At 37.7% G+C, this 10,479-nt stretch overlaps 1 protein-coding gene across 16 annotated transcripts in view; it reads left to right on the top strand.

Annotated features, from left to right (window-relative positions):
* The window catches only part of Slc4a10 (solute carrier family 4 member 10), a 432,277-nt gene that overhangs the window by 127,430 nt on the left and 294,368 nt on the right, over nt 1-10,479 (top strand). For 14 of the 16 annotated variants that reach the window (XM_031370397.1, XM_031370408.1, XM_031370396.1 and 11 more), the window contains one exon: nt 7,577-7,617. The exons of the other annotated variants lie outside the window; for them this stretch is intronic. The gene's annotated coding sequence lies outside the window, so the exon portion shown is untranslated. The remainder of the gene's footprint in view (nt 1-7,576; nt 7,618-10,479) is intronic. 16 annotated transcript variants of the gene reach the window in all.

Here is a 10,479-nt window from a genome sequence, read left to right on the forward strand (position 1 = left end):
GGGGGTGGGGGGAATGAGACTGCAATAACCTATTTGAGACTGGGATAATGTGTTTTCAATAAAAGGAAAAATTGCTTTTATTTATGTGTGTGTATACGTTCATGTAGGTGTGTGCATATGTATGTGCAGTTGTGTGAATGCATGTTTGTGGTGGCTATATATGTGGAAGTGACTTCCTCAGTCATTGTCTAATGAATCTAGAGCTCTGCAGTTGATTAGTCTGTCCAGCAGTGAGCACTTGAGATTACCAGTTTTCCTCCCCAGCTCTGGGGTTATAAATACATGCAGACACCTGGCTTTTACATGGGTGCTACTCACATTTTGTTGTCTGTGCAGCCAGCAGTTTAACAATTTTACCATTTCTCTTTCTCCATCCAAGTCATTAGTGACTCTTGAAAGTATTTACAAGACATTTTAAATCTTCTTAAAAGATAATTACATTACCCACCCCCATCTTTCTATCCTCTCCAGACTCACAACGCTCTCCCTCTCAAATTTATGGCCTCCTCTTCTTTAACATTGTTTTTACATACACATAAATGAATAAACATATGAATACAATCTGCTGTGCCTGGTTCAGCCTTCTCTTCTGGTCTGATTCTGGAGCTGAACTCTTCCTATTGTTTAACCAATCTGAGGTCCCACCCCTGAGGCAGATTACAACCTCCCCTCTCAGCAGGTGTTAAGCACTTGTATTCCTTTATCTAGGAGTGGTGCCCCTTGAGATTTTCTTCATCTATATTGGATGTTAATTGTTGTTAGAATTGTTCAGGTCTTGTTTGAGAAGAGGGAGTTGGCTGTGAGACTGTGTCTCTTAGGAATTTCAGAAGCTAAACCCGGGAAGTCTCATGGACATTGTTGTGTTTTATAAAAAGATAAGGGAGAGAGAATATGTTTGGTGGATGTGTAGTCGGGTATAGGGGAAGGGGGTGTCTTTGCAGGCTGGGCCCAGGCTGAGGTATCCCTCCCCCTGAGGGACCAGCTACATGACCATATAGTATGGAACAGAGTTTATTCAGGGCATTGCAGAGGGAAGTTGAGAGGGTAGTAGAGACAGAGAAAGGCAGAGAGATGGAGTAGAGGAGTAGGGGCAGGCCCTGAGCAAGAGAGCAAGAGAGAGAGGGATGAGCAGCTTTTATAGTGAGTCAGGCATACCTGGCTGTTGCCAGGTAACTGTGGGGCAGAGCCTAAACAAATGCTAACATTTATGTTATAATCTCAAAACTCAAAGAACAATTAAAAATAAATAATTGATTATTGGTGAGTACGATATGGAAAGAAAGTACAGTTTACCCCATGAGTTCATTTAATCCAATTCTTTTAAATCATTACTTGCTGTAAACCTTCTGCTTTGTTCTTAAACTAATGTGGCTGTATTAATCACTACTTGCTGTTAGTACTGTTTATAAAAGTGCAGTGCTAGAGTGGGGGCAGGTCATCAGTTTGACATCTAAGGCTATAATGATGTTTATTTTTATAACCCTTTCACATTGGTATATTGCAAGAGAGGTAAGAGAGAGGGCCAGAGACGAGAAAAGGGAAAGTGAGAGGAGAGACAGTATAAGGGCAGCTTGGAGACCTAAAAAAGCCTCTTAATAGGTAGTATGTCCTTACCTCATGTCAGTTATGACACTGCTTAAGTCGTGTTCAAGTGCAGATACTACCCGGTGATTCATAGCTTGTAATACACCAAAATATAATAAGCAGTTGACATAATTAAGCAATGTTTAATAATAATTTGTTATTATAATCAAAAAGCCTACTGTTAATTTTTTTCAATACTTGTTTAGAAAAAAACCTTTTAAATTAAAATGGCAACTCAAAAATACTAAAATGGATAGAAATCCAATAATTTTTTTCAATACTTGTTTAGAAAAAAAAAACCTTTTAAATTAAAATGGCAACTCAAAAATACTAAAATGGATAGAAATCCAACCTTTCCCAGCCAGATCCTGCACATCCTTTCCAGGAACAAGCCTAATGAATAAGCCTACCTCCCATCCACAACCTCCCTCCAACCAAGCAGATTTAGCTAGAGTCCCACATCCAGTGGCTCAATTTAGTCTGACCACACCTGCCTATGCACCTGCAACCAACCTCTAGGTTTCCTTCAGGACCTTCCTGCACACTTCTGACTCACAGGCCTCTTCCTTGTCACATCCAGTCTTCTACCCAGATGATCTATTTCCACTCTCCAGGCTTGGACCAGGACATACATCCCTCACCAGCCCAGTCTCTTGTCTATCTGACTTCATCCTACTGAGGCAGTGTCTAATTTTTTAGGACCAACCTTCCTGCACATCTCTTTACCCAACCTGCTTTGTCCTTTATAGATGAAGAAGTAACAAAAGAAGTCCACATGCCCAGATCTCATTGTAAAAATAAAAGAAATAGGAAAGGTCAAGTAAGTACTTTCTGACCCAAACCCACCAGTCTGGTACAAACATTAGTCCATGAGAATTTCTACAGGACACAGAATTTAAAAGAATAATCATAAACATCATCAAAGAAGTTAAGATGACAAAGAGCTTAAAGAGTGAAATTAAGGAGAAAGAACTGAAAGAGAATAAATGTCTGGGTGATACCCCACAAAACAATAACAAGGATAATACAGAATTTGAAAATGGAGCTCAGTCAGGAGATAGAAACACTGCAGAAGACTCTACTTTCCAATGAATGGAATAGAGACGCTAAAAACCCAGCTAGACACCTCACAGGGAACCTCACTAGGTCCTGCAGATCCTCACCAGTTCTCCATCTACCTAACTTCATGTCATTCCCTCTGTTTTTACAAAACAAAAACAAAACAAGACACATACAAATCCCCTCTCAGAAACATAAAACAGAAGACAAAGTATACAAGAAAAAGACTAATAAGATACACAGATACATACACACAAACACACTCAGACACACACACACACACACACACACACACACACACACACACACACACACACACAGCCCAGACACCTCAATATGAGATAAAAAGACCTCAAAAGTACCATCAAGTTAATTTTGTGTTGGGTAACTATACCTAGGCCTGGGGATGGCATCTATCCTGATGTGTAGTCAATATACTCAGTGAGATTCCATTGGAGACAACCAATTGTTTTCTTTCTAACAAGTATAAAGTATACTTGTGACCAAGTAGCTGCTTGGTCAGAATGGGGGCCTATGTTTCCTTCCTTCTCTCAGCACTGGGAACCTGTGCAGGCTTTGTATGTATGTGTTGTGTGTGCTGCCAGTCTCCCCTTCCACATAGCTCCCTGAGCCCTGCCTGAGAGATGGCATTTGATGAAGACATCCTCTTTAGGACTGAGTGTTGCAAGATCTCTCAGTCTTTCTGCGCATCGTCCATTTGTGGGTCTCTAAATTAGTTCCCATCTGGTGCAAGAGAAGCTTCTGTGATGATGACTGAGCAAGGCATCAGCTGTAACAGAATGTCATTAGGACATTCTACATTAGGACATAATACAATGTCATTGTATTATTTTTTTTTTAAAGGTCTTTCTGTACATATGTACATGCATGCTTGTGTGTGTGTGTGTGTGCATGTGTGTGTACAAGGTAGGTGCAATGGGAAGGGGTAAAAGGGGACACATGTAGAGGTTAGAGAAAAGCCTCTACTAGGTTGTCAGTCCTTGCCTTGCAGACTGTTTGAGAACAGGTATCTTATCATCACTGTGTATTGAGGGTTAGCTGGCTCGCAAGCTTCTGTTCACCTACATGGTTGTAGAAGCTGGGATTACAAATGGTGCTATCATGTCTTGTTTTATTTATGTTCTGGGAATCTAAACTTAGGTCCTCTTGTTTTCATGACAAGCACTTGAATTGCTGAGTCATTTCCCCAGCAGTAGAAAAATCCATTCTTTTTCAAAGACAGAGTAATCATTAGATAAGAAAACCAATTCTATTGAAAAACAACAATAGTATAGTAACATTTGATTACTAATAACCCTATAGCTGTGGGAAGTAGAAGTAAGCTTATATTTAGTAGGGAGAAATAATAAAATAGATTAATAAAAAGGAGAATAATATAAATTCAGATTTAGGTTCAGATTCAGGTTGAGAATGTCTAGGAAAACCATTCTGAGGATGGTCTTTTTAATTTATATTTAAATGATAAAAAGGAACGATTCAACTGTCTGAAGGAATTGAATTCTGAAAGTAAAATCTGGTTTGAATTGAATTATAACACAAAGAGAAAACCTGGCTACTTACAAATGCCTCAAACTTGCAGTTCAGTATTTGATTTAGCTGCATGGTTTAAAAATCACTATTCAAATTACCCTCCTAGTATTCTATTAAGACAACTGGAGTTCCTTTTAGTTTCATAATTATGTAAACCCTTGCTTTTCCTTCTCCACTCCTGTCATTTCCTTAGATTAAAGTCACTTGCTTTTCTATTTCTGCTTCTGGAAACCTTATTCTCTTTACTAAGACTAGTTTCCATCTTTCCTATGGATAACCTCAGTTGCAACCAAACCTTTCCTCTAAGTTCCTATAATACTGTGTGTATGTGTGTGTGTGTGTGTGTGTGTGTGTGTGTGTGTGTGAACTTTTAAACTTTTTAAATATTCAGGATCAAATCTTTCATTAAATATCAGTGTTTATACTTACTATATACTAAGTGCTTTTTCTTATTTATTTTATCCTGTATCTTCTTCTCATAGAGCATTATTTATGTACAGTAGAAGAGTTGTATATTTTTAAATGAATACTATATTACATATATTTGAAATATATCTTTTATATATATCTTTCTTTGAAGTAAGATAAAAATGGAGGTAATTTGAAGTGGCTAGCTTGGTATATGAAAACTGAGTTTTCAAGAGTTTAAGTAGTGAGTCTTTCATTGTTACAAAAACCTTATTTTGTACTCAAAATATATTTTTCAAAACATGTTTTAATATTTATAACATTCTAGTTAAAAAGGATGAATGATATACTTTAATTGATCTCCCATAGTGCATACAATATTTGGTTTCTTCAACTCTGATTTACAGACCAGCTGCATTAACGTCACTCTGAAGTACTGAACTATGCATTTTAACAGGATTCTCAAGTGGTCTAAAATATCAAACAGAGAAACAGCCAAAGAATTGGCTAAATGTTTTATCTTTATGTAGAATTCTCATGAAAATAACTGCTTGCTAAGTGGATAAAGAGATTATAGGTCATATATTCTGTGTAGCACAAATCTATTTTTAAAATTTAAATTGGATAAGAACTTAAACATGTACTAACAGTTACTACATTTGCTAGGTAAGACAGTCTGTAAAACTCCTATCAATTGTTGAGTACTCCAGCCAAAATGCCTATAATATAATAATGTTACCACAGGGTAGTGGTTATTGAAGTAGAGCTGACTTTGGACATCTGGATTTAAAATTCAGCAGTTGTATCTTACTGTTTTTTAACTGGAAGTTTAAGACATTTCTTTGAGTTTTTGTTCCTTATCAAAATATAATCAGTATGTTTTTAGATCAAGCCAGTCTGTGACAATAAAATGAAGCAATAATTCTTTGAATGTGTCCCTTAAGTAAGAATCTTCTAACTTGTAAGAGACAGAAATACAATTTACGCTATAGGGGAATATTTCTTTTCATGATCAAACCACAGGATATGCTGAATTACATCTAGATTTCAAAAACTTGTCACTCATCACTTTCTTTTTATTTTCTGTTATCTGTCTGCCAGTCTGTCTGTCTGTCTGTCTATCTTCCTTCTATCTGTCTGTCTGTGTGTCCATCCATCCATCCATCCATCCATCCATCCATCCATCCATCGATCCTTCCATCCATCCTTTGAGACATGTCTTACATGACTAGCTAGTACTCACCACACAGATAAGGCTGTCCTTAAATTTACAACTTAATTTTACTTCTGCCTTAATAGTGCTGGGATTGCAAGCATGTGCCACCATGCTTAGCCTATGACTTAAAAATCATTCTCTTCCAGGCATTTTTCTTAGTGGAGATAGGGTCTTTAAAAATTTTTCTTCTGCTACTCTGGCATGGGAGTCAAATGTATTTCATATCAAGCTTATGGATCCAGTGGAAGAATAGAGATGGGTGTGTGTTAAGTCAGGTGCCCATCCTGGGCCCAACAATCTCTAGCCAGAGTTGACTGGGGACACTTCAGAAGGAAAGGAGGAATCCTCATGATAGACAGAGAGCAGTAGACTTCTAAAATGAAGCTAAACATTGGCTATAAACTATCCCACAGATAGTATAGTTAATTTTTTTCTCTTACTTTTGTTCACCTGTTAGTGGGGGCTGCTGAAGAAATACTAATGTTTTATTTATCTGTCTTGGTACTGCTTTATGCTTTCTCCCAGTTATACACATGCTGAGAGATGTACTGGAAAACACACATAGTCTTCTAATTCTCCAAGTCAATTTTTTCTCATGCAAAATTCTCCCATATGGTAATATGTGGCAGGGCAAACTTGATATTCTCCAAAGAGAAATCTACTTGAATCCTGTATCCAGAACCCAGAATCTTCAATTTCAGTTCAAAGAAGTTAATTTTCATGGCCATCTAAAGCCTGCCTCAGCATGATTGACAGAAATCCTTTGTAAGAATTTTACTATAACATAGAAGTATGGTCTGGTCTTTGTTACTCAGAAAAGGAAAATGAAATATTGAGTATTCTGCTTTAAAAACTTCTGTTGTCAGTCATGTGGTTGACTCTCTTTCAATATATATATGTACATATATATAGATATATATATACTTGATTCTCTCTCTATATATATAGTTGACTATATATATACATATATATATCAATAATTGATATCTTTTTCTTGTTCTAAAAAGCCAAGTCATGGTAAAGATTAATCCACTAAATGTTATACACTGAATCTTCCATATTAACATACCTGCTAGTTTTCATTTATCCATGATGGCACTCTCAAAATATAGTCTCACTCTCAAGAAAAGGAGATGCTAGGACATCCCTCCTAGGAGTAGTTTTGCTAGAGAGATGGGGGAAGGATCCAAATTAGACTTCTTTACCAGGCATTCAATTAAGTAATAATATGTTAGATTATAAAAATATATAAAACATACACATACATTATATGTTCTTTACAGTCTTCTGTATATATGCAGTATATTTGTAGTGCTGTTTTGTAGAAGTAGTTTATTAAATAAGATTCTATGACTTAGCATCATATATTCAAGTGATGCTTGTTAATTTATCCATTTAATTTTATAATTCCATTTATATTCATTCATGTTCTTATTCATTAAAATGTTTATTAGATAAATGTTCTGTTAAGCACTTAGCACCAAGATACATGGGAAGAAACAGGGAAGAAGACAAACTCAGTCCATACTGTTATAGATCATAGACTGTGGTGGAATCTTTTGAATAAGGTCTTAAATCAATATCTTTTCCATTGAGAGTTGGGGAAAAAAAACAGCAAAAACTTCCATGCTCTTATGAAGAGAGCCGCATTGTTATTACCTCTGATGTCCTGACCTGACTCTAGAAATTATATTTAGTTTACCATAATGATTCATTCATTCATTTAGCTGAATGGCATTCTTTGCTTCCTGTCTCCAGCAGATCCATGTCTACCAGACCACAGGAACTACAGTTTCATGGTGAGAGAGCTGATACCATGATACAGTTTAAAAATATTTGTTTACTTCTTATGTAATCAGGCATTTTAATAAAGGAAATGACTTTTATTTATTGCTGATCAAATCACTAAACCTTCCCTAGTGAATGTTCTATCTCTCATTTTGATGAAAAAAATTGCTGTTCATTTTTACATATTCTTGTAATCACATTGAGTATTATTATATTGTTGTAAAAACATGAATTAATATAACTTCATTCTAATAACTTGCTAGTCAGAAAGATGGCAAAAGGATAGAGTAAATAGAATATAATAAGATAATTTATAAGACAGGTTAAAATAACTTTTGTCATCAAGCAATATTTGATACATTTTCAAGCCCACTTTTCTTTTCAATTCTATACTATTTTTTTTGTCCTTTTTCAATCTTGTGAAGTGTAACTTCTTATACTCCAGTGTCTTTTGAATTATTTCTTAAAATTTCTGCTCCAGGGCTGTCAAGGTGGTGAGCAGGTAAAGTCTCTGCCTTGTGAGCCTGACAATGATGGAAGAGACAGTGACTGGTGTTGGAATGGCTATGGCATGCATGTAAGCAACCCCCCACCCCATTCACATGCAAACACGTACACAGTCACCTACCACTGCATTGGACCCTGCCTGTGAACTTCTCCACCAGCTTTCCTGTGGGTAAATATAAGTAAAGTTCTCAGAACTTAGCATTCTCTGGTAGTACAAATGCCAACCTTGCTCAGTCAAAAATCTTACCAACATCATTGGCTCTTGTGTTTCTCTTATAGCCCACATTATATTCCTAGCAAATACTGTTGGCTGTAGCAAGAGGGACATCCAGAATCTAGGCCTTGATCCTTTCCTGTGTATCTTTCCACTGTTCTCACTGTATGGAAATTGATAGGATCACTGTCTACCATGTTACTTCCTTCAGAAATATACTCAAACTTTCTCTGACTCTCTATTCAACAATAGACTACAGCTTTCCCAGTCTTTCCTTTCTGTGTTATATTTACTGCACTAATTACTATTTCATAGACTGTGGGCTTTATTCCCATACCTGCTTATCCTTTAACTGCTTCATTATTATTATTATTATTATTATTATTATTATTATTATTATTTATAAAACAGTATTTTCTTTTTCTTTGTTTTTTATATATTCATTCTTTTTATTTAATCTTTTTTTATACTCCAGATTTTATTCCCCTCTCGGTCCACCCTCGGATGGTTCCACATCCCGTACCTCCTCCCCGCCCCTTGTCTCCATGAGGATGTCCTCACCAGTACCCCCCTCCCCACCAGACCTCTAAACTCCCTAGGGCCTCCAGTCTCTTGAGGGTTAGGTGCATCTTCTTTGATTGAACTCAGATCCAGCAATCCTCTGCTATATATGTGTTGGGGGCCTCATATCAGCTAGTGTATGGTGCCTGGTTGGTGGTCCAGTGTCTGAGAGATCTTGGGGGTCCAGATTAATTGAGATTGCTGGTCTTCCCACAGGGTTGCTCTTCTCAACTTCTTCCAGCTTTTCCCTAATTCAACCACAGGGATCAGCAGCTTCTGTCCATTGGTTGGGTGCAAATATCTGCATCTGACTCTTTCAGCTGCTTGTTGGGTCTTTTGAAGGATAGTCATAATAGATCCCTTTTTGTGAGTGCTCCATAGCCTCAGTAATAGTGTCAGGCCTTGGGGTCTCCCCTTGAGCTGGACCCCACTGTGGGCCTGTCACTGGAACTTCTTTTCCTTAGACTTCTCTATATTTCCACCCATGCAGTTCTTTCAGACAGGAACAATTAGGGGTCAGAGTTGTGACTGTGGGATGGCAACCCTATCCCTCACTTGATGCCCTGTCTTTCTGCTGGAAGTGGGCCCTGTATGTTCCCTCTCCCCATTATAGGACATTTCATCTAAGGTCCCTCCCTTTGAGTCCTGAGAGTCTCTCACCTCCACAGTTTCTGGTGCATACTGGGTGGTCTCCCCAACCTTCTATCTCCTGAGGTTGCCTGTTTCCATTCTTTCTGCTAGCCCTCAGGGCTTCAGTCCTTCCCCCCGACCCCCAATACCATATAATATTCCTCTCTTACCCACTCTATCCCCTTTCCCTTCCAGGTTCCTTCCTCCTCCTTTGTGGTTGCTTTCTACTCCCTCCCAAGTGGAACTGAGGCATCCTCACTTAGGCCCTTCAGCTTGTTGACTTTTTTGAGTTCTGTAGACTGTATCTTGGATATTCTCTACTTTTTCCCCCCACTAATATCCACTTATTAGTGAGTACATACCATGCATGCTCTTTGGGGTCTGAGTTACTAATTCCACCTATTTGCCTGCAAAACTCAGGATGTCCTTGTTCTTAATAGCTAAGTAGTATTTCATTGTGTAAATGAACCATATTTTCTGTATCCATTCTTCTGTCATGGGACATCTGGGCTGTTTCCAGCTTCTGGGTATCACAAACAAGGCTGATATGACCATAGTGGAACACGTGCCCCTGTGGCATGGAGGGGTATCTTTTGGGTATATTCCCAAGAATGGTATTGCTGGGTCTTCAGGTAGATCTATTTCCAATTTTTCGAGGAACCTCCAGATTGATTTCCAGAGTTGTAGTACCAGTTTGCAATCCCCCCAGCCATGGAGGAGTGTTCCTCTTTCTTCACATCCTCTCCAACAAATGTTGTCACCTGAGGTTTTGAACTTAGCTATTCAGATTGGGATAAGGTAGAATCTCAGGGTCATTTTGATTTGCATTTCTCTGATAACTAAGGACTTTGAACATTTCTTTAAGTGATTCTCAGCCATTGGTGATTCCTCTGTTGTAAATTCTCAGTTTACTTCTAAACCTCAATTTTTCATTTTTCATTGGGTTGTTTGGTTTTTTTTT

The sequence above is a fragment of the Mastomys coucha genome, unplaced genomic scaffold (genome assembly GCF_008632895.1).
Source record: "Mastomys coucha isolate ucsf_1 unplaced genomic scaffold, UCSF_Mcou_1 pScaffold15, whole genome shotgun sequence".
NCBI lineage: Eukaryota > Metazoa > Chordata > Mammalia > Rodentia > Muridae > Mastomys > Mastomys coucha.